Consider the following 6,576-nt stretch of genomic DNA (forward strand, 5'->3'; position numbering starts at 1 on the left):
TTGGCTGTGGGAACAAAGCAGAAGTTATCCCCAAACTGTCTGGCTGCAGCTGTGAAAGCTGGCAGCGAGGGGCTCTGCCTGCGCAGCGCTTGCAGGGAGCTGTGTGGGCTGGGAAACACTGGTCCATCAGCCTGAGAGAATTTTTCTTTCCTTCGGGAAATGGACAGCACCAGGGGTTGGGCCAGCTGTTATGAATGCTCTCTCAGGGTTCCATTTGTGATTTCCAACTCACATCTAAAACCAGGGAAAGCCTTTTCACGTATGTTATCATCACATAGATGAAAGCAGAAGAGATCTTCTGAATTGCAGATGCAGTGATGAACACTGGCAGCTCAGAACTGATAACCCTGCTGTTATCACGCTTTGTGGGCTGCCCAGAGATTACCAGCATTGACTACTACACCAGCAGAAGCAGTGAACAGAAAGCATTGCCCCAGTCCCAGCTTCTACATCCCCCAAGTCACTTTCTGCCTGCCCCATCCCAGACTTACCGACGAGCATCAGGATGGAGCAGAGGGTGCAGTACCCCTGCAAAGAGCTCATGTTTTGCCTTGGAGGTGCAGTGAGGACACACTCATGAGAAACTGCATCTGTGCTGACCTCAAAATTTTCATGAGGACGTGTCTCAGGCAGGAGGTCGGTGGTCAGCAGCTCCGGCCAATTGACTTTGAACTAATTGAGATGGTCCTGGGGAAGCCTGGCCACACGTCAGTGCCTCTGCAATCCCTCTTCAGCTCAGAAGGATGCTACCTGCTGTCAGGACACACAAGGGCCAGGGTGGCAGGGTGCAGCCAGCCCAGGGGAGGGCTCAGGGAGGTACTGGAGGGATGAAGGTACATCAGAAGTCTCCAGCGGGGAGGCTGGAGGGTTGGTGTCAAAGCAGGTGGGTGAACAGGAAGGGGGGCAGTGACATTTCAAGAGGTTGATGAAGGAGCTGCAGAGGATAGTGATGGCCAGGGAAAGAGCAGCAGTTTCTAGAGGGCAGAAAACGTCTGTCAGGATTTGGGAACAAAGGAGAATTTGAGAGGACTGCATTTTACTCTGTGTTTTTACCTCTTTCCCCAAGGCTGCTCTCCTTCGCCAGACACCCTCTAGCCCAGCCCCCTCCCGCTCTGCCCCCTCCCCTGCATCAGCTCTGCCTGAGCCCGGGGTTAGCCTGGCTCTGGGTGGATGCTACAGCACCTCCAGCTGCCTCCTTTTCCACCCCCAAAATCTAAACCAACCCCAGCCCCATCAACACACAGCTGAGATGTACAGAAGGAAAAGCAACAGGAATGATGCCTTCGGATGTTAGCACTCATTTTCTTAATAAGATAAAAGCTGGGAAACACCATCTGAATATGTATGTTTCTACAAGTCATTGCTTTTAAAGTAAATATAAAACATCGGTGTTCAGTAATTGAGCTTTATGTTAAGAGGAGCTGACCCAGGGGGGTTTCATGAGCCCAGGGAGTGGTCCTGGTCCACCAAAGCCAAAGTGGGTCCTGTTCCCCAGCCCAGGCAGCAAGGAGACAGAGCACAGACCCCAGTGCACGCAGGCACTTTCCTACCGCCAGCCTCTGGCAGGTCGGCCCAGCCACCGGCACCCCCGCACCCACACACAGCACTCGCAGGGATGTGAAGGGCCTGATCCTGCTCTCGCTCTCCAGCTGACGGGCTCACAGCTCACTCGCAGGTCTCGCCCTGGTTCACACTACAAGACATCCCTCAGCAGCTCGCCCAGCCCCGTGTCCCTGCACCCAGCCCCAGCCCTGCTGCCCCTCTCCCACCAGACTCGTCATCCCATTCACCAGCCAGGCTGACTCAGGTCTGCGATGGGATCAGCAGCTTGCCTTGATCTGAGGTTGGTTTTTTCCTGGAGATCTCCTTAGCTGCACAAGCATAAGGCGTTGTGACTATAAGGGCTTCAGTTTGCCAACAAATCCATCCCGAGGAATGCTGAAGGATGAAGGGGGCTGGTAGAAGCTTTGCAGGGGTCCCTTCCTCCCTGAACTGAAGCATCGCTGGACTTGTCAGAGCCCCCTGACCTCATGAGGTACATCACAAAATTTGCATTTGCTTTGCAGAAGCCTTGCGACATCCCCGTCCTGAGCACGGCACCCCGCAGCATCCAGCACCTCTGGCCTCTTTTGGACTGATGGACCTGGCTGTGTTGCAGAAGCCCTCACACACTTCACAAAGCCTGTCCCTCCTTGCATGGCTCCGCTGTGTGTCAGCTTTGGGGAGCACAGCTGGGATTTAGGGGCAGACCTCAGCCTCCTGCAGCTGGCCACAGCCACCAGCACTCACCTGAGGAGTCTTTCAGAGATGGAACCTACAAGCGCAGCAGATGAACTCATCCCCAGCCCCACCAACCACCGTGGCCACCCAGGAGGCAGAAGGTCCCTTCCCTGGTGCTTTTTCAGTGTTGACACAGAAACATCCTGCCTTCCCCTCACAGCTCTGTAGTTATTTCTAAAAACAAAACCATAGCGGTATAGGTGTTTTCTTTAGAGGCTTCTTTTGCTTCCAGAGTTGTGTGCACGCTCAGGAATTGATGCAACCACTGCAGAAATACCTGAGCATCCTTTTCTGAGGTCCCGGCAGCTGGGGAACCTTGGCTTTGGTCTGGGGGCTCCTGTGCCATGTACACACTGTCATGCAAAGGCTTTTTTAGAGCCGTGAGCAATGTCAGGGCAGGAGGTGAGAGTACCAGGGCTGCAGAACGGGCTCAGTGGTGCAAAAGCAGCATTACCTGTGTGCCGTGAGAAGCCCCCACCTCGCATGTGCAGAGTGCCGGCAGCAAAAATTAGAAATTTAAGAATATCTTCATCTGCAGCAGAGCTGGAGGAGCCACACTGTAATATGGATTTGCAAAGCACTGAGAGTAACAAACAGGGATTAAAAGTGCACGAACACTAAAAACATGACCTGTTACAGCGGCCTCTGCGAAACCCTCGACCTGCCAGGCTTCACAGCAGAGCCCGTCGCTCGTGGGCAAACAAGACACATCCAGCTCCCACCCCTTCCTTCCTCCCCACCAGCTCAGGGAAACCATCTGCTTCGCTAATATCTACAGACAAATGCTAGTTAGACCCTTGGTTTCAGGAAAGCACAGCAGAAAAGGTCTCTTACTACAGCAGTGCCACTGGAGGTGCCTCCGTTCACACCCCTGGCACTCAGAAATAACCCCAAACCACAGGTGCTGCAGAGGGTCATCTCTGTATCTGGGTTAACGATACATTTTCCTAGTAAGGACCATCTGATTTTGGGACATAGCAGTCTCCTTCTGGCTTCCTCCAACACACTGTGGAAATAGTGGAAAATCCCCTGCTCTGTGACATATCAGAGCCCAGCCGGTTACCGCTGCTCACAAACAGACCTTTCCCCGCTTCCTTCTCACTCATTTTTAACACAGAAAAAAACACCACAACCCCTTCTCTTCCCTTCCCTTCCCTAGGGAAAGCTTTGAGGATGACTTTATGGACCATAATTCATCAACACACTCATGGGAAAAGACTGCCCTTTTATCACCCAATTGCCTTCAAATCCTCTGCACCTGGAGCCACATTAAAGTATTTGTTTACAATATCCAGAAAGATACAGGCATGTGGAAAGGACATAGGAATAAAATGAAAAATCTTGTGGAAATCGAGATTAAACCTGAAAACTGGAGGAAAAAGCTGATGTGCAGCCTTTATCCAGGTGATTTGCTGCAAACTTGCTGATGCAAAGCATTGTCAGGGGCTGGGGTTGTGCCGAGGGGTTTCAGGCTGTTTGCAGAGCTCATCAGCTGGAGCACCTCAGCTTTCCCAGCTGAGCTAAATGAAAACTCCTCGAGGGCTTGGGTACATATAACCTTGCCATTCAAAATATACTTGTTTCTTCTTTCTCTAAACTTATGCAAGGAATAGTTTTGCCCCCTCTTGCATGTCACTAAGCATAAAGCATCGCCATCTGTGGCTCCTGTATTTTACATTAACACGCACATCAGCAAAATACAAACCTCTACGCGGAGTAACTGCTCGCAGGCGGGGGGCAGGCAGTAACCAGCAGCGGGTGCAACACCGCCTTGATCACCTTTCTGGATGTACCAGAACAAACGTGCTGCTTGGCAGATGCTTTCCCCTGAAAAATCTGTTTTCTGCATAACCAATGTTTTAACAGAAGGATTTTTGTGCAGGAGAAGGGGCTAATGCTCTCTTTCCTGTGTTCAGTTAGATCTGTGTCTTTCACAAGTGGCTTTTTCTTCCTCTTTTTTTTTTTTTTTTGATACTGAACCATCTGACTCAGCGAATGTTGATAGTAAAACTTCTGCTTACATTTCACCCGGGCTTACATATGCGTATTTAAAAGTATCCTTAACTGCTGGATGGGGATGTGTCTTTAAACATGCAATGTTTTCTCAGAATGTAACTCTGACTCCTGGGAATCTTTATTTTCTCTTTATTTCTTCTTTCCTGCTCAGCAGCAGCCTTTCACCTCTTGTGGCCTTACACCTTCTGCTTTCCCCCTTTCCAGTGTTTTCAGGCACAAACTCTACCAAAATCTGCTCAATTAGAATTCCCTGCTGGTATTTCCCGGGGCAGGACTGATCTGCTCCAGGGGGGGCCCAACAGGAGTTTCTGAACCACAAAGCAGGTTTTGCCTTCAGCTTTTTTCCAGTAAAATAATCAAATAACCTGCCTGTAAAACAATGTGAGGTTTGGCTGTTGACTGAAATCAAAATGCTTTAGAGCAACAGGTTTTATGGAGAGCTCTCATGGCTGTGTTTACATAAAACCCCCTTTTTTGTCTCTTTTTTGCCTCTTTGGGCCGGAGGGCAGAGGAGCAGGAGCTGCGCGCTGAGCGGAGGGGGGGTGCTCTGCCAGTCCTGCCTCCCCAGGCCCCTTCAGCCCCACTGCTGCTGTGCCCAGCCCTTTCAGAGATGCTATAAGGGATTAATTAACCACAAGTCAATTGTGCATAACTGGTTGGTGCGAGAGAACAGCAGAATAATTAATCACTTGGAAAATCTCGGTCTGGTGCTATGATCACCAGGCTCCTGTGAATTTGTAAAGGTTTTCCCTTTGTTTCAGTAAATCTACTGAAGTTAGAAATTGAATTATTGAATTTAATAATTGAAATTATTAAAGGGGGCCAGGTGATAATTTGCTTCCATCCCTGATCTAATGTATTTACCCCCGTTACATTCTCTCAGCTCCAAGTGCTATGACAGCACAGGTAGTGAACAGTAATGAGCCAGAAACGGGTACCTCCCACGAGCAGGTAGCACGATCTGTCAACGAATACGTCCTTTCTCTGGCTGATGACTAAGGAGGTCTCTGAAGTTCAACCAGAAAAAGGGGAGGAGGAAAGAGGTAAAATGGGTAAAACGAACAGATACCCATCGTTGGGCGCATGGGAGAGAGAGTACCGAACACATCCCTGCTCAAAACTGCCAACCCAAACCAGGGATGTCTCTGCTGCCGCGGGTTATTCAAGAATTTGAGAGGAGCAGGAGGTGTAAGGAGGAGATCCCAGGGGACACCGTTACCATCAGGTTTGCTGTGCGGTTTGCATGTTGCCTTTGGTACCTCACACGCTGCGAAGGGCAGCCCACCCTTCCTGCAGCCCACTGAAGGCAATTACAAGATTTGCTTGCACTGTCTGTTTTTCCTCAAAATTATGATACTTGCCGCGTATTAATTTGCTTCCACCTTGTTCTTCTGTAAATACAAATTGCCCCATTTCCATAGCAAAACCGTTCCTGTCTCTCTGATCCTGACAGTTCAGGTTGGAATGAAGGTCTTTAATAATTAACTTTAGGTAATACATTTTTAGTTAAGTAAGCTGAAGGCCCCTATTAAAATAGCTTCTGTATTTTCCAGTAGCCAAAAAGGAATGAAATGAGGACTAAAGCTACAAATGTAAATACTTTTCAGCTTAGTTAAAAATAATTTCAGTATTTATTCAGCAAGAGCAGAATTAAACTTTTTTTTTCATATAAGAAAAGGCTTTTAGTCACTACATAAAGATTGTAATTGAGCGAAGCATGAATCAGACATTTGCAAGAACAATACATGCATTCTTTTTCTTTTTTTCTTTGGTAGTCTCTCTACCAAATTATTCTTTGCAGCACTGAAAGCAGCTTATTTCTTTTTTATGCAAGTCCTGTCAGGAGCACAAGGCTCCTGGCAGCCCTGAGGGGGCCAAAATGCAAAGAGAGGATAAGCCAAGAGATGAAACGGAGCAATCCTGCAACCTGGGGGGGAGCAAGGGGCTCTGGAGCACCCTGGGAGGAAACCAGAGCCCTGGGGCATACTGGAGGAAAAACAGGGGTTCCTGATGGGATGAGCAGGTAAAAAAGGGGGGTGTGTGCCTGGTTTCACCAAAGGACTAAGGACCCTGGAACACCAAAAGCTGAATGATGGGCTGTGCTGTGCAGCCACGAGGAAGGGGAGTGGTCCCAAAGGGAGCGTGCGGTGACAGACACCAAGCAGGTGGGTGGGGGGCACTGGAGGACAAAAGGGACAGTCTGGAGCAGACCAGAGGGCAAGTGGAGGCAGCTGAGGGTGTGTAGGGGGGGGGGGGGGGTGTTCAGGGTGCTCAAGGTTA

This window comes from Falco cherrug, chromosome 15 (genome assembly GCF_023634085.1).
Source record: "Falco cherrug isolate bFalChe1 chromosome 15, bFalChe1.pri, whole genome shotgun sequence".
Classification (NCBI taxonomy): domain Eukaryota; kingdom Metazoa; phylum Chordata; class Aves; order Falconiformes; family Falconidae; genus Falco; species Falco cherrug.